Genomic DNA, 26,961 nt, shown 5'->3' with positions numbered 1-26,961 from the left:
CAGATATACGTTTAGGTGTCTGGCCCTCCTGTAAAAGTTGTGATATACTCTTAAAAGATAGTTAATCTGATTCTAATTATCTTCCCTTGATACCTAGCATGATGCCTGACAATTTCCATTCAGTAAGGAATAGGATGGGAAGAAGAAGGGAAGGAGGAAGGGGAAATAAAGGAGAAAAGGGGGAGGGAAGGGTTATGCTGGAGTAAGGAAAGATGAATAGAATAGGATAGGAAAAGTGGGAAGGAAACAGAAGAGAGGAATGATGGGTGATGTAGTTGATGTATAGTGATTTCTAATATGGATCCCATTTTAAATGTTAGTGACTCTCTACTATTACAATGTTCCATGTAAAGCCTATTCTTTCCATGGTATTTTATATATATTATGCCACACTCATCCTTACATGATCCTTTGGTTTTGAATGGAGTATCTAGCTAGCCATGGATCTCTAGTAGAAGGGCAAAATCAAGACCAAGAAGTAGACTTTCAAACCTCTCTAAATTTTGCTTTTATTCACTAAACTTTGCTGGTCTTATTTTGAGATTTTGTTAGTCCATATTAGTCTCTTGTTGTCTCCTAAAAAAGCTTACTTAAATATTACGTAATGTGTAAAATACTTACTTAAGCATAAATAAGTATCTAGAAAATTTGGTGACTTTTTCTGAGAGCCTATTACTAATTAATTATTCATTACTTATAATATCAGTGCTATATTGGCCCTTTAAGTTGCTTAGGCTCATGTGTAAGATTTTGACATGGTGGGATTTCATATTTTATTTTGATAAAATATAAAGGAATGTTATTGAAAAACTAATTTATATTATGTGACCTTTTGTTCTCCATCTTAGAAACTTAGGGTAAAAGATAGGAAAATCTGTAATTTATGCAGTGGCTTCCCATTGTCACATATGTGGGAACAATATTAAAAATTGAGGAAATTGTACAGATAATTTAAGGAAAAAAAGAATTGACATTTAACCGTGTATGTTTAACTTTAATGTCTAAAAAGATATATTTTAACTTCATTTGTAGTAAAAAAATCTCACTTAAGAAATAGTGATCATTCAAGACAAATTATTTCCACCAACTTCACACTATCATAAATACAAGTTGCCTAAATTCCTGGACCCTTCCATGGTACAAGAAACATCGATGGAGCTCTAAACTCAGGATCCCGGACTTTAAGAAAAACCTCACTAAATACTCTAAGTTAGTGTCAATGTTATTTTGTTTCAAAAACATCCTTGCTGGAATCACACAACTTCGTAGTTAGGTATTGTCTTTTACAGTTCCTTGAAAAATGTAGTAAACATTCAGTAGTCTAAGTAGGTATTTCTTTTTTTTTTTTTTCCTGTTTATTTTTGAGACAGAGAAGCAGGGGAGGGGCAGAAAGAGAAGAGGGAGACAGAATCTGAAGCAGGCTCCAGGCTTTAAGCTGTCAGCACAGAGCCCAACAGGGGGCACAAACCCACCAACCATGAGATCATGACCTGAGCCGAAGTCAGAGCCTTAACTGACTGAGCCACCCAGGTGCCCCATAAGTAGGTACTTCTAAATTCCAGTTTTTCATACCTAATTTTGTATATGGCATCCTTACAACTCAATGCAAACAAGCCATGAAATGATGCAACTAGAAATGTTTTAATGTACTTGTTCGCATTATACATTAGAATCGATTGTTAGAGGCAGTTCAACTCATTGACTCAATTAAAGTTTGCTTTTGTTTTCTTTTTCTTTCTTTTTTTTTTTTTTTACAACTTCAATTCTTCACTTTTACATATTTGGACCATTATAACATCAATCTGTCTCATTGTCTTTCTGGCAAGAAGAAAGCCAACTTTAACCCTGATTAAATTAGTGGTACATTATTGATTCCTGTTTCAAATTCATTAATATGCTAGAAACCACATGTCAATTCAGTGTCTCACTAGACGGGATTATGAGATAGTTGGAAGCTAATTGTTACTTCCTGTACATTTTTATTAGGTGCAATTTCAGTGCCACATCTTCATATGCTGAATTTAAAATTCAGTGGTGTAGCATAGCAGAGCTAGAAAATTCTTCTTGATGAATTTTCCAGAATCAAATTTCATAATTAGGTTATCTTTAAGTTTTTAATAATTAATAAATTGAAGTTTAGTAGTACGTTTCAGTCCACGTTTTCTTTTGTCAGATAAGCTTTATCTTTCCTAAAGCATTATACTGTTTTATGTAAGCACATAATCTGAATAAAAATATTTAATTAGAAGAGAGTTAAAATTTTAGATAGGCATATGAAAAGGAGAGAATAAAGACCAAGTTATGAGAAACAGAAAAGAAAATCTGAAATACACGGTACAACGAAATACAAAGAGCCTTTATTCTCCCCCCGAAATATTTACATATAGTGAAAAAAACTAGCTTTCATAGATAATTAGTTTCTGTAGGATCCCTGAGTCTTTATCATTGAATTGTTGTAAATGAGAATACTAGACTGTCTATTTTGTCTTTAGGGTCTTCTTTCCTCTTAAATTGATTTCTTTCTATTTTTGCTTATATATGTTTTATAGCATTCCAGTGAGTCTCCACTTTACAAACAAGTTGTTTGAGAATTATTGTTTTGCAAATTAGTTCTTAAAAGTCATGATGCTTTTTTTAAGGCAGCAAACTATTATTATTATTATAATGTTACAGTAAATCAAAGGTTGTCTGACCAACCCACAAAACCCTACCTGGCCCGTATTCAGTAAGACTACCATGCTAGTTTTGTAAGGTAACAAATCCATATTTCTGATATTCTGAATTTTAAAGTCAACAGACGTTCTACCTCTGATTGAACCACAGCCATCACCGAGGTGAGGAGGCCCTCCTCTCTTTGCTGTTTTCTTTCCTGAATGAACAGAAAACCTGCAGTTTCTCTGTGCTTAGCTCCTCATTTAACCAAGCGTTTGCTTCCTCTGGTTACATTCGCCAGGTTCTGTCTGTCTTGTTGAAGGCTTTACATAAATAATGTGGCTGATCCTTCCTCTTGCTTCTTTTGGGTATAGAATGGTCCCAAACACCAGAATAAAGACCCAAAATTATTTCCTCACCATTGGAGTCTCTGAGAGGCGGGGGTGGGGGTGTGTGTGCACAATATACAGTACTCCTCTTTTCCACTCAGGTCTTCAACAGTTTGAGAAACAAAATAGTGTCAAACAGAACTAAAAATGTCACCTTTGCTCTGAGACGGTGTCAGAGGATGTAGGTTCCTGAGCCCCACAATTATGCTTATCTAGCTATTGAGGCGGATCACAGGAGAAAAAGGGTCCTGTGGGCATGACCTGATATTAGTTATTCCCAAGTGTATCTGTAAGTTAAGCAGTTGCATCTCCCCCTTGAACAAAATGAGTAAAGGAACAGAGAGAGGACAATAGTAGGCTTAGGAAAAGAATTCCCATTAATAGAAAGTAGGAGTTAGGGGAAAGGCTGGTGTTTCATAGCTTCTAAGCAGAGGATAACAACGCCTAGCTGCGGGGTCCACTGATATTGAGGGTCCTCTATTCCTCTCTCCTTCCATTTTTTCATGACAACAACAGCCCATCTATCTGTTATACTAACAATCTGCAAGGCCTTTCTCATGTCTGTATGAGCCATCACCAGTCTTCATCTTACCCTATTTAGCCCATTCTCGAGCATGCAAATAAGAACTCAATTTCCCCTGTCCTCCTTTGCAGAGGCCTCCACATTAGTGTGGATTTAGTAGAAGCCAGGAATCCCTTCCTGCTGGTCTCCATGTTCAAAGAGTTTGTCCTTGTGGGAGAAGCAAAACTTTCTATTCTCTCAGTCTCTGCTTGGGCCCGAGAATTAATTTGATGTAAATTAGATCAACAGGAGAAGATCATATAGATTTTTTTACATGTGCATGGGAACCCGAATAAGAAAATGAAGACCCAAAGAGGTCTAATTAGACCTAAGTGCTTGTGTTGAGCAGAGTAGCAACTGTGGAAAAGTAACGAAAATATATGGGGGGACTAAAAAAGATAAGAGTTAGGTTAACAAAGTCTGTCTGTACAGATTACCCTCAGCCTTGACTCCCCGCCTCTGCTGACAAGAATGTTTCTTTCCCCCTGGTACAAAGAGAACATCGTTCCCTTGAGAGCTTTATCTCCTGCTTCCAGGAAGGAAAGGGGAGATCAGGGTGACCTTCTTGTATGTGCAGCCTTTGAAGTGTCTTTAAGATCAAAATAATGCTTATGCTGAAGTGGCCTAGTTTGGTGGCATATTCTGTCACCCTCCGCCCTCTGCTCCATACTCCACACCGCACTTCCCAACACAGACCTGATAACACTTCCCCTTGCCCAGAGCCCTTCAATTTCTTGTTGTCTCCAGGATCAAATCCTGACTTCTTCACAGTCCAGGCAGTGGTAGCCGTTCAGATCTCAGAGTACCTTCGTCTCTTTATCTCTCTCTCTCTCTCTCTCTCTCTCTCTCTCTTTCTCTGTAGACCTTGAGCTCTTTTCTTTCCCAAAGTAGAAAACAAACTACTTTCCCCAACCTTTCTTTGCTCATGCTTTTCCCTCCGCTTTTTTCCCTGCTATTTATCTGCTCAAAGCCCATTTGTGTGTCAGAGTCATTACAAGCCCTACCCTCAGGCTTTAGGCAGTACTCCAGGGCTTGCATAAGTATATGGGCATCTCTCTCTGATAGAAAGTTGTCATATTTTGGGGCGCCTGGGTTGCTCAGTCGGTTAAGCGTCCAACTCTGGTTCAGGTCATGATCTTGCAGTCCCATGGGTTCAAGCCCCATGTCGGGCTTTGTGCTGACAGCTCAGAGCCTGGAGCCTGCTTCTTTTTCAGTGTCTCCCTCTCTCTCTCCCTCTGCCCCTCCCGAGCTTACACTCTCTCTCTCAAAAATAAACATTAAATTTTTTTAAAAAAATATTGTTACATTTTATTCTGATTATTTTTCACTTGTTCCTCTCCCTTTTCCAGAGAAGGGACCATGTCTTATTCATCATTGTGTTTCTATTTCTAGCACAGTACCTGGCACAAAATGCTGAGCAAATTTATTTTAATAAGATTCATCTCTTTCTTACTATCCAACAGTAGTGATCACATTGATGTCTTCTAAAAACACTACACAGACATTTCCCAAAACCATTCATTGTCAGGCTAAGAACAGTCTCACTAATTAATAATGTTTGGGTTTTTTTTCAAGCTTCTAATCTGATACTGTAAGTGGCAGAACAAAATTTTTAATCTAGGTTGTCAGACCCCACACTCTTCCTGCTATACCTCTCTGGCTTCTTCTAACAAATGGCCTTGCCTCGCAAATTGGTTTTTTCCATAATCTGTGTAGAAAGATCACTTCTACTCCAGTAATTCCCTTTTCTCAAGAAAGAAATCTGTGCCAGTTAAAGCACACCACACACACACACACACACACCAACCTGGACGATTGGGAAGCCCACTAAGTAAATATTAAAGGAAACAGCTATAAAGCTAAATGCAACTTTAAAACAATAAATAACACTAGGCAGGATATTGAGCAATATTTGCCATACCCGTAACCACTCACGTTCTTAGTCTAATTTTCTTTCCTAGTTTATGTTCTTTCATTAGGCTCTGAGTTAGACTTCTATACATTACCACACACTTAATAAAGATATTTCATTTTTCCTGGTGTGCTTCCAGAGACCTAGCATGCAGTGAAGGTTTTATAGTCCTGTGCGGTGCAGCAGATGTCATTCCATTTGCCTAAGTCCTGCTGACATTTGGAGATGTGGATTAATTGAGCTACAGAATGAAATTTAATTAAAATTAAATACAGACTTGGCCATTGTATCTGTTCATTTCCTGTACTCTAGTGTGTGTGTTTGCAGGCAGCGCCATAGTTAATTTGTTTAATCACGATGCTCTGTGGGGGAAGCTGCACTTTGTTTTATGCCGAAAGGCTGAAGGTGTGGTGGATGCCAGGTTGGATTTCATGACACACAATGCGAGCTGTGTAAATGATGCCACTGATGAGCCTCAGAGGGCTATCTGAGGGAGCAAGGGGCCTCCATATGAACCTGTAGAGAGACACCTTGTTGTAGGCAAGGTTTAGTCATGTCTTTTAAATTGACATTACATGACCACAGGAATCTCATCTATTACCCATTAGCATGTTGCCATATACTTGTTCATTCAAATACTCATTCATCCATTCATTCAACCAAGATTCTTTGAGTAGCGATTCAGTCTTGGGCCCCAAGTTGAAGGGAGGCACCATTATTAATGGTGATCCTAATCTTTCTGCCTGTAACCACGACTGGGAAAGTTGGTCATCTCATGAAGATAGAGTTTTTAGAGCAAGGTGATAAAGGGTATTCAAAGGTCATTCCAGAATAAGGAGAAATTGTATTACTTGAGGTTAGGATGAGATTATATTAGGGCAAGTAGAGCCTGTTCTTTAGCACCCATAGAAGGCTCTTTCCTTCTGGGGGCTTTCCTGATTTCTCCAGTGGGAAATGAACTCTATTCCAACAACTCCAAAGTACAGAGGAGTTCTTCTTTATGTTTTATCTGTATATCTTCCTGTCTTCCTTTCTAGATTATAAGCTTTTTGTCAACAGCTTTTTAATCTTGAAAAATGCTTAGGCCGGTGCACTATCCCCACAATGTTCTCCAAGACTATTTCTTGAACATGTTGTCAAGCATGTATATTCCCAGGTAGTAGACATTTGTTGTCTTAGCTGTTCAGCACCCCTCCTTCCTTTGTGAGGCAATAGTACCCTGTCTGTGCTTTGGGGAATCACTCCTCCCATACCTGTGTGCCTAAGAGAAAGGTGACTGAGCTGGGAGCTGAGTTTATCAGGGCATTTGATCCCTCTAGCCTCTGGGATTGGCTCAGAAATGGGCACATGATTAACATTATCCTAATCAGGGCCGATAATACTATATTCTAAGGCTTTGATTTCTCTTCAGGTATACGGCATGTGCAACACATGAGCTCCTTTCTTCTGCAAGTAGGGGTGGGGGAGGTTGTCTAAAAATGAAGAAACCCCAAGGAAGCTCAAGTGAAATCAAGAAAATGGTTTCCTATTATTCTCTGAGAATCTATTGCTGCTCTTACCTTAACCAGTGAGTTTTTCCTTAAGATAGTTTGAGTGGGGCTTTCTGGATCTAGCATACAAAGAAGCATACCTGAACAGCCTCATTATAACTGTAATAAAATGCTGGAATCACTTATATGACACTCCCTATTCTGTAAGCCCCTTAAAGGTAGAGAACTTGCCTCTTCATCTAGTGATGTATTAACTAGCTCAGTGCTGGAACATTGTGCACTCAGTAATTATTTTGTTGAAATGAAAGAATAAATGTAAATTCAGGTGGTGATGTGACAATGTCAGTGATTATTCTTTTGACTTTCTAGTAAAACTGATTAAATTGGTATATTGTTTATAAACCCTGTTACGTTCTTTTTCGCTGATAGTCATGTGACTTGAAAGGGTCCTAAAGGGTCCCAACAATTGCTAAGGGTGAGAGAGTTCAATCATCTCCTACTGATAATTAACCTTATATTAGGGAAAACAAAACACAACACTGAAAAGGAAACTCCACAACCCTATTCTGTTATATTTACCAATGTGAACTAATCTTACCACCTGCAAATTTTCTTTGTATTCTCTATATGGTACAAGAAGTTTGTAAGTTCTTGTAAATTCCTAAGTAGTCTTTTTTCTCAGTTGAGCTATGTTGCTTCTAGCTGTGGACTCAAATTGGCTCATTAAATGAGCACACCATGTTTTTTGGGCTCATCTTTTCTATTCTATATCACTATATCTATTTTATATGGATAACATCCTATTCATCCTTGCACTTATAGCAAAGTAAGCCTAACATTTTTTTTTCTCCTTGCATATGTCTTTTGTGGATTTGATCCTGCTCTTTCCCTCTCATTGTTTTCCACAGACATAGTGATGTTGATGGTCAAGAAGGACAAAGTGTTCATTATGTCCTTAGTTCTCAGTAAAGAGAATAATTTGGATTATTGAACTCTGGAGACTTTGAGTCAAATACCTATGTCTATTTCAAATTAAACAGTCAACATAGTCTAGCGTATTACCTTGCATGTGGCAGAAGCTCAGTAAATATTTGTTGAATGAACAAACAGAGGAATAGGGTTATGACAGGAGATTTTTGACACTTGCAATGTTAACGAAGCTACTTAGCTAAGTTGTTCAACTGGTGTTTATTGAGCACCTACTATACATATAGCCCGGTGCTGTGGACTTTGAAAGGTAATTGAGTAGTCTTCAGTAAGTTTACACTAGATATGGAAGAATCAAATTTGTATAATTATAACTAGAATGACAGGCTGAAAACAGTCTAAGCCATAAGAGGCATAAATAAGGGAACTCTCAGGGGGAAAAAAGATATTATTGAGAAATTGTGTGCCATTTATTCATCAGAGTGCTTCAATTTTCAGGATTGGGCTTCTGATGTCTATCTGTGCAGGTGTGGCTGAATAGACAGGGAGAGCATGACCAACAATCCTCCTCTCATAGAATATATTATAAAGACCCTCCTTTGATATGGGGCTGCAGCTGCTATTTGCCTCTTAGTCTCATTTGGCCCAATGCCTTTGCTCGAAAAGAGCCACCCTGTTTCTATTTGTGGCATAGCAGACCAGTCTGTCCGCTGCTGTGGGTTCTTGGCAGTCAACAACTTTGCCACATGTTTTTGACATTGTAATTCAGTGCTCCTTTGAAGTGTTGCTCCCGTCTCCTCCCCTTGTGGTTGCCCCACTTCACTTCACCATGCAGCAGCTGCTTGAGTATTCCACTGCCATCCCACACCCATCCCGCCCAGAGGAGTTGTGTTGTGACAGCACAGCTTCAATGCTAGTAGACTGGCTACCTGCCAATATTGTGCGGTTGGTGATCCAGCCTCCCAGGAAACATACCATGTAGTGGTATTCATAACTCACATTTTCCAAAGCAATGTCATGGAAGTCCAAGAGTGGTTTTTAAAAACCTTGCCTGACATTTGGAACCACTGCAAGGTGAGGCAGGCGAGGCATTTACTCTGTGAAGCCTCTTTTATTTGGCATTTTTAAACAATAATTAATCTTACTCCATGTAAAACTAAGCTTCAGTTGACTTGTCTCTGCCAGAACACCTCATTGTTTTCTGAAACCGAGTCGGATTTAATCCTCATTTATTTCACATTGTGGTGATGGGAGTGTTAACGGCCAGCTATTTGAGTCAGCCCACAAGAGTAAACCCCTAATCAAAAGCTAGGCTTAGATAATCACAACCTTCCTTGTTTCCTTTGTGTTGCTTCGCTGATTCAGTAACTCACCAGACATTTATTGAGCATCTACTGCAATGGTTCTCAAATGTTTCATCCCAGGACTCTTTTACATTCCTAAAAATTGTTGAGGACCCCAAAAAGCTTTTACGTGGTTATTTCTATCAATATTTACTTTGTTAGAAATTAAATCTGAGAAATTAAATTTTTTTTAATGTTTATTTATTTGTGACAAAGACAGAATGAGGAGGAAGAGCAGAGAGAGAGGGAGACATAGAATCTGAAGCAGGCTCCAGGCTCCGAGCTGTCAGCACAGAGCCCGGCATGGGGCTCAAACTCATGACCTGAGCCAAAGTCAGAAGCCCAACAGACTGAGCCACCCAGGCACCCCAAAACTGAGAAATTTTAAAGGTATTTGTTAGTGTATGTGGAAATAACAATGTCAGTTGTACATTAACGTAAGTCATGTTTTATGAAACAAACTATTTTCAAAACAAAAAAAATACAGTGGTAAGAGTGGCATTGCTTTACATTTTTTGTAAACTTCTTTAATGCTTGGCTTAGTGCAGCTGGATTCTTGAATCTGATTCTGCATAGAATCTGTTTTGATATGTTGCTTTGGTTGAAGTATATGGGAAAGAATCTGGCCTCACACAGATAGGTAGGCATATTTTTATCATTACTTCATTTTAATACTATACCAAAACTCCACAAGGGGTGAGCTTAAAGGTTGGTTGCAACATGGAATCTGAAACCGTATCTTGCACTTCAGATAGATCTTTTACCACATGTAACATTAAGTAGCTTCATGTATTGGCTCATTCGGAAGATATAACTGAGTTATATAAATCTTCAAATGTTGATGCCTCCCATATACAATATCAAAAAATTATAATTGTTAATATCACCACTGATCTCATTAGAAAAATCTTCAAATTTAGGAAGTTGACAAGTATATGGTAGCAAATACAAGTTTTTCAAAATTCTGATGTTGCTTTCATGTTTGAATTTCATCATTGACAATAATAACTGTCATTTGCTTTCCCTGAAATAGCTGTCTCACTGTGTTCATCCTTGAGGAAATATGTGTCAGATATCTGTCACTTGTTCTTTCAAGTGAAAATAGTATTCTAAGACAAAAGTGGCTAGTTCAACCTGCAACTCGGCCATGCAAGTGCTTTTCCTCTAAACAATCGTTGCACTATGGTAAATAGTGGAAGTGCTTTCTGTGCCCTTCTCATTCCATCATGCAGAATATTAAAAACATAGGGGTGCCTTGGTGGCTCAGTCAGTTAAGCATCTGACTTAAGCTCCGGTCATGTTCTCACAGGTCGTGAGTTCGAGCCCTGCGTCGGGCTGTGTGTTGACAGCTCAGAGCCTGGAACATGCTTTAGATTATGTGTCTCGCTCTCCTTCTTCCTGACTCGCGCTCTCTCTCTCTCTCTCAAAAAGAAGAAGAAGAAGAAGAAGAAGAAGAAGAAGAAGAAGAAGAAGAAATGTTAAAAGTTTTTAAAAAGTTAAATTCACAAGAGTCAAGTTTCAATAAAAGTAATTATTTTTACTGCTCATCAAGGGAATCCCCTATGAAGAACACAGTGAGCACTACTGGAGTTTGGTGCCACTGCACTGATTGATGCAAAGGCACCACTGGTTTTTCTCACCATTGTTTTTGCATCATCAATGAAAGTTTCCTCACAGTGAAAAAAGGCAAATAATATTTTAGCATTACTATGAAAATTGTTTTGGTTTCACGGGCCCCTAATAAGATCTTGGAAGTCACAGGGGTCCTCAGACCTCAGTTTGAGAACCTCTGACTTACTGCCCACATAGAATGGAGCCCAAGACAAAAACAAAAACCAAAACCTTTATGACATGGTAACCTGCCTTCAGAAAGTCTCATTAAAGACTAATGAGGGTGAGCCATATGCAGTTGCCATTTTTTTGTAGGTCAAAAAACTTGAATATTGGCAATTGCATATGGTTCAGCTTCTAAAACAAAATACACCCCCGTGTGTGTAAAGAATCATGTCATACAAATGGTGTACATCTAAAGCAATGCAAAACTTTTACACAACCAGGTTGAAATGCAGAGACTTCTAGAGAGTTTCTAAGTTGAAGAGAGACATGAACTTAAAACCTTTATACGGGTAGAACCCTTTCCAAGCGGGGGAAATAGTATAAGCACAAGTTCAGAAATGATATAAATGCAAATAAAGGATATTCATGACCTACATGAGCAACAGACCCCTCTTTCTGAGGCTTGAAAAATAAAGAAACGATACTGGGGAAGGGATGAACAATTTGAAAGAGTTCTTTGATTGCCAACTGACAAAGTTACTTTGATGTAGAAAACAAAGCCATAGAACATTATCTATTCATTCAATACATTCCTCATGTGTTAAATGAGCACCATGTCCCAAACACTGTGCTGGGTACCGGAGGAGTCAAAGAACTCCCAGTGTAGGCATTGCACCAGCTTTGTGCTTTGACCGTAAACAGCTGCTCATAACAATAGCACATAGCACATGTTATATGTGTGTTTAACATATTATCAGAATGCAGATGAGCAATTAATTTATCTTGGGGGCAAGGAATAAAAACGCATGTAAGAGATGACTTGTGAGACTGAAACAGTTACAGGAGCTGGCCAGCTAGAAAAGAGGGGCAGGGTGGTGGCGGGGGGGGGGGTAGCAGTGCAGGGAGGAAGGGAGGCACATGCTGGGCGGAGGAAGTTGAATTGGCAAAGGGCATAGAGATGTGGGAAAACTTGGCGCTGTTTAAAAACAGAGAGCTTTTCATTATACTGAGAAGGTAGGAAACAGGGAAGGTGTGGTTGAAATTAAGACTGGAACTGTCGACTGGATTCAGGTAGCAACACTGCCTATAGTCTATACTCTGGTAAGCCATTGGAGACTTTTTATTATGAGGCTATCCTGGCTGTTCAGATGATGGGCTAGAGGTAGCATCTGCAGCGTGGAGAACAGCTAAAGACTAAACCAGAGATACCAAGGACTGGAATCCTTGTAGTACAGCAGGCATGAAAAGAGAGCAAACACTGGGAAATCTTTGGAAGAAGAATTAGCAAAATGTGTTAAATGATTGTGGCAAAAGCAAAAGATCATTCAGTGCTTGTAAGCTTGATCCATTTACAGCAGGGTTATGGCATCAACAAGATGAGACACACTGGAGAAAAAGGTCTTTGGGAAAGAAAACAAGTTTGTTTGGGGACATACTGAATTTCCTACTGGAAACTCAGGAGGAAGGTCAGGACTAAACTGTAAATTTGGGAATAAGTAGTTTATAACTGATTGTTGAAGAAATGGGAACAAATAATCGCCGATGGAGAAAACACACGGAGTGGGAAGAGAGCGCCAAGCACAGGAATCCTATTCTCGCAGATGTGAGGAGAAAATGGATCTTAAGTGGGGGAGGAATGAGATGAGAAGTCAAGAAGTTCTCCAGAAAAGAAGTGATGGGAGTCCAGATGAGGATCTAGATTCAAGTGGAAGTGGTGATGGTGAAGTGGAAAGGGCAGATACGACCATTTGTTTAAAAAAAAAAAAAAAGAAAAGAAAAGAAAAGAAAAAGTCTTTGACGACTCAAGTACTGTGGTTGAATGGAAAAAATGAGCCAGTGTTATTAGTGTTGCTGCAGCTGAATGAGAAAGAGAAGCACTTTTCTATTTTCTTTGATTGGATATCTCACTTTTTGTATTTCCCTCAAGCTTTCTGAAGCACCTAGTGACCTAGAACTAAACAAAATTCTCCTGGAATTTGGGCAGGTTTGGGCACACTAGATGGCTTCGTAGTGATGTTTCTATCCTGAGGTGTCACAGGGCCCCTGGAAACCCCCTCTAGCACGTCTTACAGCACCCAGTTCTGGGGAGCACAGAAACTCTAGACTGGGTCCAAGATGGAGTCACCATAAAGCTGCAGAGAACAGAGGGCTGAATCTCCCTTTGGGCAGAAACAAAGCAGCTTTGCTGGGAAGCTACACCTGCACAGGCCCTCCAGTTGCTTACATTCTTGGCTTCACTTAACAAGCCCTTCATCCCTACTTCCACCATTCTTATTTCAAGTTAAAACCTCACATTCACCAAGAAAGTTACTCTTATCCCTTATCCCTTCTCACTCTGTTCATTCCCATATCTTCACCTTTTTTTTCCACCCCTTGATCAGTTGTTAAATATTCCTGTGCTATTATTTATATGCTTATAATTATTTTGAGCTGTTATGTGTGTTTTTGCACCCCTAACTACCCACTTTCAACTCATTCTTTACCTTCTCTTTTACTCTCAAAATCACTACTAAAGATCGATCAAATTATAGCTCCTTAAAAATCAATCAATCAATTCTCTGAATTTCTGTTCATATATATCCATGTATCCAGAGACCAGGCATTATGTTGATCAATAGGGTTATAAATGTGAACAAGGGCAACATGGTATCCATCCTCATGGAGTTTGGGGTCTAGTGGTAGGAAAAATATTAAGTGTGAGGAGTGCTGTAAAAAAGGGATATGAAGATCAGAGAAACCTTCCTGGTGGAAGAGACTTTGAAGTTGAGTTTTGCAGCATGAAAAGTTGGCCAAGAGGAGGTGAATCGTGCAGAAAAAAAAATTGTTCCAAGTGCATCTGAGGAACTGAAGATGTTCATTACAGCGAATGAGAGGCGAATGGAGAGAGAATGGGTCACTGTGAGGTTGAGGCTAGGTCTTGGGTATTACATACGCTTTGTTAAGGAACTTGAATGTTATCCTAGCAGTAGTTAGACGCCATTAAAATTAAAGGTGAGAATAGCATGATCATATTTGTAATTTTTATAGCTAGCTCTTTTTAATTATTGAAAAGCAGCACATGTCTCTGTATAAAAGGGCTCCACAAAGGCAATCACGGCAAACATGTCTTAAGCAGTTTTTCAGAGAATCTTTCTATTCATATACATGCATATGTATGTTTGTAGATCCATTTTTTATACCAATAAAAGCACATTGTCCAACTTGTATGTCTTTTTCCACTTGAAAACATAACATGGAGATTTTTTCTTATGACCTCATGAAGATCCATCTTATTCTTTTTTACTATAAGCTAATATTCTAGAATAGGGGTTTCCATAAATTATTTAATCAAAACCCAGTTAATAAATATTTATATTATCCTCCATTTTTCTTATTGTAAGAATTGCTGCAGCAAGCATCCTTGTTTATTTATCTAATTTACATCCTCATAGTATGTGATAGGACTCATTTTCCCCACATGTTCTAATTTTTAAATTTTCTCAGTCTGGTAGGTGGAAAATGAATCTACTTTTGATGTCCATTCCATTTACGATGAGTGAGATTAAGCATCTTTTCAGATTCTTAAAATTCATTTTATTTTTATGTACACTGGCTGCTTCTATTCTCTGCCCCTATGTCGTCTAGACGCTGATTTATAAGCATTCTTTATTGACTAGCAATATTAACTCTTTGCTATATATGTTGCAGATATTTTCCTGAGTTATGATTTATCTTTGATTTTATTTGGATTTTTTTTCTGAAGCAATGTTGAAAATTTTTATGTATTGGTGTTTATCCGTTTTTTCCCCTCTCATTTTTTATTTTGGAAGGATCTTCCTTCTATATCATAGAGAATGTAGTGGGAATAGATGGAAATAAGCAAGTTTGTTAAATTGGAGGTAAAAGCCTGTGAATTTCGAGATTGGTTGGACATAGGAGATGGAAGGGATGTGTTTCTCGGGTGATACATAGGTTTCTGGCTTGGGCAGTTGGGTAGTTGGCTCACTGAGATGGAGAATACCTGGGACAGAATATATGTGATTGCAGGGAGAGAGTAGAAGCAAACTCAATTTGGGGCACATAGAGTTTGAGATGCCTACGTGGAATATGTGAGAAGGATACTCATTAGGTAGATGGTTAAATGAGTCTGGAGATCATTGAAGAGATAAGTTGGAGTCATCAGCACATATATGCTGACTTCAGCCATGGGAATGGGTGACATTACCCAGGGTATAGAGCGAGAGACAAGACACAGTGCTGAGGTCCAAAAACATACTGGAAGTTGAGAAGTGGAAGGAAAAGCAGGAGAGGTGATGTCTGCTAAGTGAACTTTAGTTTGCAGGTGGCCATTCTTTTTTTGTCCTTGCTTTCTTATCCCATCAATCTAATGACGCTAATTTGTACGTATGGTTAACCTTTCCCAATTCAGCCAGGCGATTCCACTCCTCTTCACAGATAAATACTTAAGTGAAACATCTCAGGTAAGAATTTTGTTTAATATTTCTTAAGGATTATAGCTGCATCCCTATGTATCCAGGCAGTAACATTATAGATGTGTTATTTGTCAGTTTATAACTAAATTCGGCTATTATCAAATATTCTACTCGGTAGTATTTTAAGATGAAATAGAGAAAATGGATCATAATTAAAACAAAAATACAACATTTTACTTGAAAATGGAAGCTTAGATTTTTAGTGTTTTGATTTTCTACTAAAAATACCTACTGAATTCTTATGGTTGGCTTCTTTTGCAAAATTGACAATTGAAATTCCTTTTACGCAGATGAGTGCCAAATCATACCAGCCTAATGCTGTTGAGTTCTTTTACTGTAATCAAAATCATGTTAAAAGTAGGTATAGTACCAGTGTGAACTACAAACACCTCTTCATTCAAGGAGAGAGATCGCAGTAAGCAGCTGAGACCAAATTAACTCCATCTCTCTTGTTCTATACTGTATTTCTGTAAATAAGAAATGTACCAATGTTGAATGTATCCTGACTTGAGAAACTTATAATTGGAAATTAGAGACCTCCAGAACTATTTTGGCAAGACTTTTAAATCTGGACAACTCCCTGCTGTTATAAAGACTGACAGTGCTTCTGAACTATAACAAGGAGATTTTATATAAGACTGTTCTTACTAGAACCTGTTTTATATAAGAACATACTTAAAAAGCTAATTTCTTTTCTCCTTTTGCACTGCAATCCACAAAGTGTGACTAATAATAGATTTAAATTTGCTAAGTGCATTCACTCCTTTGTGCCATCATAAAGAGAATCTATTACTGTAAAATTGAGGCTTAGTTCCAAATTGCGCCATTATGAAGTTTTCTTCCAGCAATGTTTTGTCTCTAATACACTTCCCTCATTGTAATTCTATTGCAAACCTGATGTCTAGCATCAAGTCTCACAATAATTATTTTAAATTGCTACTAGGAACAGTAGTCCTGGTGGGATATATTACTACCATTCTAACAAGATGAATTTCAATGCACTTGTAACCGTATTATAGTATATTATGAAAGAAAAAAAATCTTTGAGTTTTATATTTATGGACATGCATGTAACACAAAAAATAATTTTTATAAACTTCAAAATACTTTGTCCTGAACTTCTATTTAAACTAATTATAAGTCACAAGAACAAATTAGGATGCCTAACTATATGGCCCAATAATAGCATGCTGAATGACTTGAAATGAATAAATATTTATAAATATGAAAATAATAATGCTACTGCTTAGAATAATTACACGTGGTAATATATTTATATGATAGATGTTAAAGACAACATAAATTAGATTACCATAGAAGAGAGGTACCAGAAAACTATTAAAAAATGAAGCTTATATAAAACTTTATTCTTAATTATCCCCAAGCTTTCGGGGTCATTTAAATAAATGAACTACCCAAAAGGTTGTTCAAAATAATTTATTGTGTAATAGAAACCTCAAGAACGTCATGTTCAGCAGTCTCAAACATTAGGCCATTAGTTTGCTGATATAGTATCAGTGGGAATACTAGTAGAGATCAACATGGAAAGACTGGCAAACATTTTAAGTCACCCTGAAACTTAGGTGATTGTTTAACAGTAATGTTACAAAACACATTGTGTGTGTCACGAGTGATTTCACATCCTCCTGAGGGCATTCTAAATTCACCTTACTAATCAGCCGCCTCCAGGCCTACAAATAATTAATTGAGAAGATGATCGTTTCAGATTTACCAAAAGTATGAATCTTGAATTTGGGGCATAGCAAAATCACTGTGAAGAAACAGTACAGTCAAGCTTGTGTTATAGATGAAATGATTGCAAAATGACAGTCTGAAATCAAAAGCTAGTTCGGTTGTAATAATTTAAATATGTGGGCACATAAAATTTAGAGGAAACTCCAAGTATCAATTCTTTATCTGTTGAAATTCCCTTTTAAAAATGTTCACATACACCCCAAATGAAAATCACTTAGCTCCGTAATGAAATTTAGAGTTACTCCCTGGAGGTGACCACATGGGAAAAGTAAATCTACATACTTTACAAAAGGGGGCGGTTGAATTTACATGAACAATTTAGCATTTTTACCATAAATAATAATGGAATGAACTACATTACACACCAGCCAGCATAGAGCTACCAGTTGAGTAGAGAGTACACAAAAATGGCTGCATGGCCTTCGGTTTTTCATAGTCTATTGTTAGGCAATAACACCACTTCTGGAGCATTTCTTGCATAAAGAAAAATCTGGAAATATATCAGTATTTTCTGGGCATTGCTTTTAGAAATGTAAAGTTAGCTTTTCACAATTAGGTCACCTCTCACACTTTTGATACTGTTTTGTAGCTTAGTTGCAATCACTTTTTAGTGATGTAAACCTGAAATCACATACTGTTGATCGGGAAACATTGGTATTTGCCAGTAGATGTGTAGGAGAGCTTGCATTTGCTTCTGTATTTGTATTTCCTCCTTTATATATAAGCTTAAATTATTTTAAATATGGTATGATGTTACTGGGAAAAACCATAACCCAAGGCAAAACTGTCCATCGTTAACAGTGTTTTCGGTCACAGATCTATTCTGCAAGTGGCCAAATGTAATTGCATTATGATATTGGCAAGTGCCTTCATAGAACTAAGTATAAGATTTCACCCACACTTTCAGGTTGGAAAAAAAAAAAAGTTCAAGTTAATAGAAACATGATTAGAAACAGAAGGTGTCTTGGCTCTCAGTTTTGTTAATCAGAAAAAAAGAAAAACCCCTCATAAACCTTTTACAATTTTCCACCAATACCCTGCCCTTCCTCTTTTGAATTAAAAGCTTTTTTTGTGAGATCCAAAAAGAACCACTTGTCCAGAAGAGCATATTAAATTAATGTTTCCCCACGAGCATGACTGAAAAAATATGCTGACCCTGTGCTTATCAATGCCTTTTGAAATCAGTACTGATTTTTAAAGGCGGATAAAGAAAGCTGTTATTTTTAATATCATACACATGTTCCCATTCCCTTACAGTTCTTGACAACAGAATTTTGAATTAACTCCTGGAATGCTGTCTTGCATATTCACCAACAATTCACTTCATGATTGGAAATGTGTTTTCTGAGCCTCCAGGTGAAATTGATTTGAGAGAGTTATATAATATATTGAAGTTCTTCAGAAGAAAGGAACCACATACCAACTAGCCCAAATCCAAAATCTTAAAGGACTAAGAATACCACATCCGCATTTCCCAAACTTGTATGATCATGACTCACCTGGATTACCTGTTATACTCTAGATTCCCAGAGCTCTTCCTGAGCAATTCTGTTGACATAAACCCGGCACGGGGCTAAGATCTGTAATTTTTCAGTCATCTGAGACACGCTGAGAAACATTTGACTTATGTCATATTCAACTTTTTGTATCTCAGTCAATTGGGAGTAAAAAACAAAAACAGAAACATAACATTTCAAAGGTTTTTGGCAAGATTCACTTGCTTTTGAGAATTCGGTGAGAACTCAAGTGAGTTGATGGCACAAAAGTACATAGAACTCGGTTCTCGATCATCTCAGCCTTTGCGTCAGTGTTTGTGTGTGTGATTGGGGTATTTTGGTTTAAAATAGGTTTTCTTTTTTAAAAGACAGGTTAGCTAAGCATGGCATGTGTCTAAAGTGATGTGTTTGATTGGCAATGAATAAAAATAGTTATTTAGTATCTTCTACATGCATAGTAAAGAGATCACAAACCTGGAAAGGACCCCAGGATTTCTTACTTAGCAGTCTACTTCCTAGGAAGAACTGCACCTAATGTGTCTTAGAGAGAGGATTTGTTTTTATCTCAAATAGCTCAAGGAAAGGCATTTCTTGACCTGCCCCTATTAATCTCTCCCACTGCTCAGTGTAGAAATAATTAGTGTAAATTTTTGTAGCTGCCATTTGTGTTGCTTTCTTTTCACTTGTTAGAAACAAAATACAGCACTTTATTTCCACTAATTCATAAAGCAATTAAATTGAACAATATATTTGTAAATATATAGATACCTTTAATTATTAGAGAGATGAATGTTAAGTGCTTCTTGAAAGCAAACACAAACTGAACATCTAGAGTAGTTGTTCATACCCTTTCTTTTGATACAGGCACTCCTTTGAAATTCTAAGAACTCTTTGCCTAGAAACAGGCAACATATGCATTTACCTCCAAAATGTGCATATACTTTCAGAAGGTTCATGGACCCTGGAAACCTCACAGGTTAATAAACACTAATCTGGTGGGAAGAAACCATCCCCGAAATACTGGTACTCAGTACATTTTCTCATACATTAAAGTGGGCAAATTATCATCAAAGGTCTGATGGTATAAAACACTAATTCATTAATACTATTTTAATAGTCAGAAGATGAAAATTGAACTATATTGACCATGTAATTATTCTATAAATCTGTGTAGCATGAAAGTGAGTACTATGTTTCACCTGAGAATAAGCACTAAATGATTTTAATTTTTTCTAGTTTTTAACAAACTTGAGCAATGAATTTACATTTTCTAATTATTCTGTACAGAATATTCATATATTTTTTAAGAAGATGGTGATTATTCCTAACCACTGTAGGAGTTAGTGATAAGCCCATAGGCTACAGAAGGCTATTTGAGGAATTCCAATACCCAGAGATTTAATGATAGACATGAACAGAAAGGAGGTGACACTGTTGAAATGAAAAGCTTGTATTGGCCCACGTACAGGGAACATACACATTACACCTTAGTTTGGTGCTGTCTGCCATTTCCTTCTTGGATCACATAAGTGTTAAGCCCTGTTACTAAAATGTCTCCTCCTTTTACAAAGCAACCCCAAGAGCTCTTGACTTGATCCTTTACTAAAATAATCAAATCTAAGTTAGTTACAGGAGGGGAAGTAACTTTACAGGCCTACTTTAATTGCCATATTTCTGAAACTTTCCAGTAAATCAATTTTATCTTTGAAGAAGATCGCATCAGGCCTAAGAAAAACACACAGCTTTAAGACATCTTAGGAATAATCATTTTATAAAATGAAAAATGTGTTTACTGTCCTCCCTTACTCCACCATCATGTGGTTTTTTTTTTCCCCTCTTCTATAATAGTGAGCGACCAATTTTCTCACAATATCATTTCCCCAATGACAGGATCCTATTGGGTTGCACAGAGAAGTCTCTACCTCCCATAGCTGCGTCAAGCTGCCTCTTCTACCCTGATGTTTAAGCATGCTATTCTTGGCAAGAATTTTCCTTAAATGCATTGCCTCTGTAGGTCCTCTTCATGCTTGGTATTGAGGATATATGTTAGGTTTGTAGATAGTACATCAAACTAGAATTGCTATAATTATAGAGGCTCAATAGGAAAACTCCTGCCCACCTTCATGAAGCTTTTTCTCACCTCCTATTTTGCCCATAGGGTATGAAGTCTTCCACTCTCCTGTTCTCTTCCAATCAAATGCCATTGTCATGAATATAAATATTTATGTAAACACTTACTATGGATCAAAGAGATATTAGACATGGTCTGCCCCCCTGTGCATACTGTCTAGTTGGGATGTTAGAGCATGCAAAAAAAAAGTGATTAATAACAATATGAGAGAGCATAGACTAAGTGATACATGACACCCTCTAATTTATCTGTTCAACAAATCCAAATTCCCATACATTTATGTTGCTTAAAGGGAGATGCATCTGTAATCCTTGACTCACCATGCCTTTTCACTATGCTTGTGTCTTCTAGCATAATGAAAAATAATGTGATAATATAGTGACATATTACTGTGACTTCAGGCTGTTTCCATAGAGGCAGAGCAGTCTCATGGGTACCACAATGGAATGAGATACCGAAGACAAGGATTCCAATCTGAGAAATGTCCCTGACATTTTATGTGACCTCTGACAAGTGACTTAACCTCTCACTTTGAGCTTTGTCATCCTTAAAGTAAGCTTAATTAAACTTGCAACATCGTAGAGATGTTATGAAGTCTAACTAATTTTAGCCTACTAAATGATTTTGAAGATCTAAAGTGCTTGCTTTACCGTCATAAACAATGAGAAGAAAAACAGGTTTTGTATTAAACTACTAATTTTTGTACAATGATCACAAAAGATGATACTGATGCCCTCTAGAGCCTAGTTGTAGGGACGGATTTGTGTTGATCCAGACGTGCTCTCTCATTTGGTTATTTTGGTGACCAGTAGCACTTGAGACAGCTGGATAAGATGAGGTATCCATCTGTGACCATAGAACAAAGTAAAGCTAACTGGCCCCCCTGGAATTGAACCAATGACCTGGGTCTCATTAGCACTATTGGCTAACCAACTGAGCTAATTGGATACCACATTGATAATAATGTAACAGAACATGGTTCGGTTTATTTTTTCCAAAGCTTTCCCTAGACTTAATTTCAATAACCATTTAAAAAAAAAAAAAAAAAAAAAAAAAAAACTAGTTTGAGTAATTAGAGCCAAAGACAATAAGCTAGACATTATGCGATGCCGCTAACATCCAAAGGACTGACCCTTGATGTCCCTGACAGGCCTGGAGTCCTCAGCAGGCTCTTGACTGCCCTAAGAAAGTGAAGTTCAGAATGACAAGGCTGATAAACCCCAGGCCCTTCTGATGAGATTAGGAAGGGCTCTTGTGCATCTCTTGCTCGCTCAGATTCTATTGGTGGGAATTAGAAATTGTCTTGGTCTGTGAGTCCTTTAGAGGCTAATAAAGTGACAGTGAAGATGCATTGTGCTACAGAAAACAGTCCTAAGTACTAAATAAAAAATGCCTCAACACTGAGCTCATAACTCTACCTCTTGGGATTGATTATATCTTTCGGTTTGAGAACACGAAGCAAGCCTTAATGAGGACCTGATATTAGGTGGGACCATTTTAGTAATTCTTAGTTCTTTGAACTTTCAGGCAAGGTTAATGTATGTGCTATTTCATGGAATAAAACAAAAATACATGATGTTGAAATATTCCCTTTCCAGAAATATGAGAGTAATAGAATCCTGCAGTGCTAACAAAGTAGCATGTAAATCTTAGGGCGTATACTTGAGATTTCAAGTGGAATGAATGGCCTATTTGGCCCAAACTAGGTAAACTTGAATGCTGCAAAGCTAAAATACTGGGAAATTAGCTCCATGATGTATTAACTCAAATAATAATGTTCCTGATGTAAAAAAAAAAAAAAGAGAGAGAGAGAGAGATGGAAATTAAACATCTAGTTATGAATACTGCGTCTGCACAATGTGCCGCATGCACCGCATGTGTTAGAATTTCTTCTCAGTTCTTTTTTTAATCTTTTATTCATAGCATTGCAGGTGATGAAAAATTTATGCCTTGAGTCTGGCATTGAAATTAAATGCAAAATGAAAACAGAAGCAGTTTATACTGACAGCTTAAATATCTTTATCTAGCATACGGTTGCACTATAAAAAATCACTGGGTGACTTTTTAAATCTCCCACATGTAAAAAACCAAGAGTTGTACAATAATGAATAAAGTTATATATCTAAGACATCAACAGAAAAGTTGTATTTTATTAGCATTCTTTGTTAATTTCATTTTGCTCTATTTTGCTGCTTTTGTTTAATTGGCACAGACAGATGGATATAAGCTTTTGAAAATACTGCACAACTTAATTGTTGATATTAATTCCTCTGAGTGGCAGGAAACAATTGATTTTTGCAGTATGTTTAATGAGTGTGATTTCTCTGGTAGGTTTATGTCTTAAGCTGAATAGAAAACATGAATCTGTGCCTAAGGTAGTTATGCTGTAGTGAAGGTTAATTATTCAGGTAAATCAATTTGTTCGTCACTGTATTAATATGAGTGATATTTGGAAGAATGGCAATAATTACAATAATACCCACAGTTGCTAGTTATGTGAGGTTTCAGGTGTATTTCCTTCCTTAGAATAGTAGCAGTTAATTCTTTACCCATTATTTTGTTAGTCAGAACTCTATTCACAAAGTGAGTTTCCTTGTAAATGGTTCCTATTTTCTAGAGATGTTGGGTCTTTTGTCCTAGGCATATCTGTATTTGCTGTGCTGCATTAAAATGTTCTGTGTGGTTTTTGTTGATGAACTAATGTTGAATCTCAAATAGTTACCTCATAATACAAATTAATTGAAGAAAGTAAATCCTTCTTAGTTTTGCAAATAACGCACACAGGTTTAAAATACATCCAGTCTAGATATATTTCATATATTTATTTATGAGAATTTAAAAAAGTATAGGGTTATTTAGCATTTAAATAAGTAAAGCATGAAATTTAGAACTGTCTTCAGTTACGTAAAGCACCAATAGTAAAACAGCCACTTAGATTTCCATATTTAGAAGACTTCAGCATACAGCTTAAAATATTTTACACTCAGCCTCTGATTTGTAGCTTTTTCCTGGATGTTTTATGTAAACATACTGTGTATAATTATGCAGATAATTTTATGCAATATTAATTGTGCTAAGAGTGGAGTGAAAGTTGTTTAATTCAGTAATTCGTTTACATTTTAATGATTTTAATAGCATAAGATTACCAAATCAAATTGAAATAACTCTGACCATTATACCATATTGTGTGAAGAGTTCAGTGTTATATTATCTTCTATTATTCAGAATATACTTATCACATCTTTTTTACTGATAACCAAAAAGGATCTTGAAATACTCATATTGAAAAAATTAAAAGAAACATTTTCAATGCATTTTTTAACCCAACATTAAATATACTTAAAGAATGGTGCCCCAAAGCCTGACACATCACATATCAGATTTTCAATAGTATGTTTAATATCTGTTTTCAGCACGTGAATTGAGCTGGCCTGCATCTTTGAAATGAAGTTGATGAGACATACTACCTTTTTTTGCAGCCAGTCTGTACAAAATATATATATGTATATACATATATATATGTGTATATATATGTATATTCATTCTTCTTTAATGTAGAAAAATAATTCAAGGTGTTTATTATGGGAAGCGAGTGAATATGCTAACTTTTACATGTAAAGATAGCATCTGAAGCCACTCTCCAAATCAACAAATTTCATGTTAGCATTTCTTTCTTATTTCTTTCATCATGTACAGATTTAATATCATCAGGAATAAATCTAAATTGTTTGCTTCTTTCCTCCTAATTCCTGAAGCAATGTAAAAGCCTAGAGAGGTTTGAAGTGACAGGATTACAAGCAGTCTTTTGCATACATGGCCTTTAGGGATAAGCGGCTACCTTGCATCTAATAAACAAGAAAGTGAATTCGTTGAATAATGAATTAAGTGGCATAAGTTGTGATAACAAGGAGCAAATGTAACTTCAGACGGATGGTATTTGCTTTGTGTGGGGTTATCTGAGAGGGCTGATGCTCCGCCAAGGGAGACTGAAAAAGGCTCATTATATTAAGATGTTCTTTTACAGAACACAGTCTAAAATGATCTTGCAGTTTCTTCCCCCCGTTTGCTGAACTCCTTTGTGTGCTTCTATCAAATCAACCACCTCCACCAGGGGGATAACTAGGATTCTTTCAGACTGTTGAGTGTTGTTGAAAATGAAAATTCCTAGTGAGTTTTAGATGGGTCACCCAACAATTAAATAGAGATGTCTAATTGGTTCATTCATATTAGGGTCAGCAGCTGGTTAAGGAATAAAAGGTTGTGGTGCCCCATTGCATAGTTCTGAACCAAATTAAATTATTAATCTACTCTTTGCTTCAATGTAGCTTCACGGGGATTCCTAACCTGCCATACTGAATAAAACAGAACGACTGCTTTACATTTTCATTATGGAAAATTATATTTTAAATTGCAAATGCTCTCCTATTTAGCTTGCATTGCGTATCTCGTTGGATATGTAGGAATGTCTTCAACAGTCAGTGCTTATAAATTGTTTTGTTAATGTCTAGTTATGGCTGGAAACTATGAAACCACCAAAAAAAGATGATTTGCATGCAGTAACCAACTCTAGGCAGAACCATCTGAGGCACGGAAAGTAAAGTCAAGACTTTGGGGGCCACTGTCTTTAACCCTTAAATTCAAAAGATATAATTAAATAAGTGGACTAAAAGAGGTTTATCATCTAACATGAGCTCCCAGTTAATTCAACCAAGGTTATTTTCAGGATTGCAATTCCTGCAACGGGTCAAAGTCCCAGTTTTTGTGACCCTTTATAATTAGTATTTCGTTGTTGTTGTTATTTAACTACTCTAGATTGAATATTAGCTCTGTGAAAAAATTGGAGCTGCATTCAGTTTTCTAATAAAGTGTTTAATAATGACTTAATTATATCCTATTACCGACAAGCACAGTTGCAGTAAAAAATTACCATATTTTCTTAGAAATTATTCTGAGATGTTTTCTGTCAACATTTTAATATCTGCCTACTTTTCACTTAAAAAAATTTAAGATATGAGATCCATAGCAGATTTAACTCTAATAGCTGGTTGACCTTTGGAATGTAGTATGATTTGTAAAGACAAATCACTTAGTAATCACAGCCTAGTGAGTGTGTTTCACTTTGGATGTATTGCATGAGCTGTAGTGTTGAACTTCATTCATTGGTTCGTTCTTGTGTTTGGATGCGTGCATGTGGATTAGCTAAGTGTTCAAACACATAAACACTGGAAGACCAGCGAAGCTTTTTTATAAATTAGAAATATTTTGTAAATAATTTAGTTTGTTCATTTATTCATCAGAAACATACTTAGTGGCACCTACTATGTAGTGTTTGAGGAGCCTATGACCAAGAGGGAGTGAATAAGATAAAGTCACTTCTCTGTGGAGTTTATATCCCAATGGAGGGAAACAAGACAATAAAGAAGTCAATAAATAAATTAGCAAGAAATAACAGGGAAGTAATGGAAAGAAAGCAAAATAGTATTCAGAAAATGACGTAAAAAGGAGCTCCTTTAGACAGAGATGTCAAGGAAAACCTCTTTGAGGAGGAAGCATTTTTGCTGAGATCTTAGTCATGAGAAGAGCATTTCAAGCAGAGAGAATAGCAAATGCCAAAGCCCTAGGGTAGAATGAGTCAGGCATAGGCGTATGTGGGAAACTGAAAGAAGCAAGGTTATGTCATGGGCATACACGCCTGGTGGTGACACAGCGTTCCATGCTTAGAAGTTTCCAGTTTAATGCTCTTCTGTCACCATCTTTAAATCCTTAATGATTTTCAACAAGGATCTCATGTTGCAAATTAGCCACTCCTGGAAAGAAAACTCATAGAGTGTACGTAGCGGGGCTGGGAGGTAGGAGTGTATTCATTGGGGTAGGGGGGCAGGTGTGCATAAAAAATAAGACCAGCAATTGATATTTCTGGGTATGTGCAGTACTGGCATCAGTATAGTTTATGAAAGATTAGTTGCACTTTACAATATAGCCATTTATGTCTGCAACGTAGAAAACGGAAATGCTGTTTTTGTGCTATATTTAGCCAAATCCTCACATACAGATGA

General features: G+C 36.9%; 1 protein-coding gene across 5 annotated transcripts in view; it reads left to right on the top strand.

Annotated features, from left to right (window-relative positions):
* KIAA0825 (uncharacterized protein KIAA0825 homolog) overlaps positions 1-26,961 on the top strand; it is a 389,144-nt gene that overhangs the window by 268,513 nt on the left and 93,670 nt on the right. The window lies entirely within an intron of this gene.

Source organism: Felis catus, chromosome A1, assembly GCF_018350175.1.
Source record: "Felis catus isolate Fca126 chromosome A1, F.catus_Fca126_mat1.0, whole genome shotgun sequence".
NCBI classification, from domain to species: Eukaryota; Metazoa; Chordata; class Mammalia; order Carnivora; family Felidae; genus Felis; species Felis catus.
Note: the sequence above shows the minus strand (reverse complement) of the source record. Positions and strands in the feature narration are given on the sequence as shown.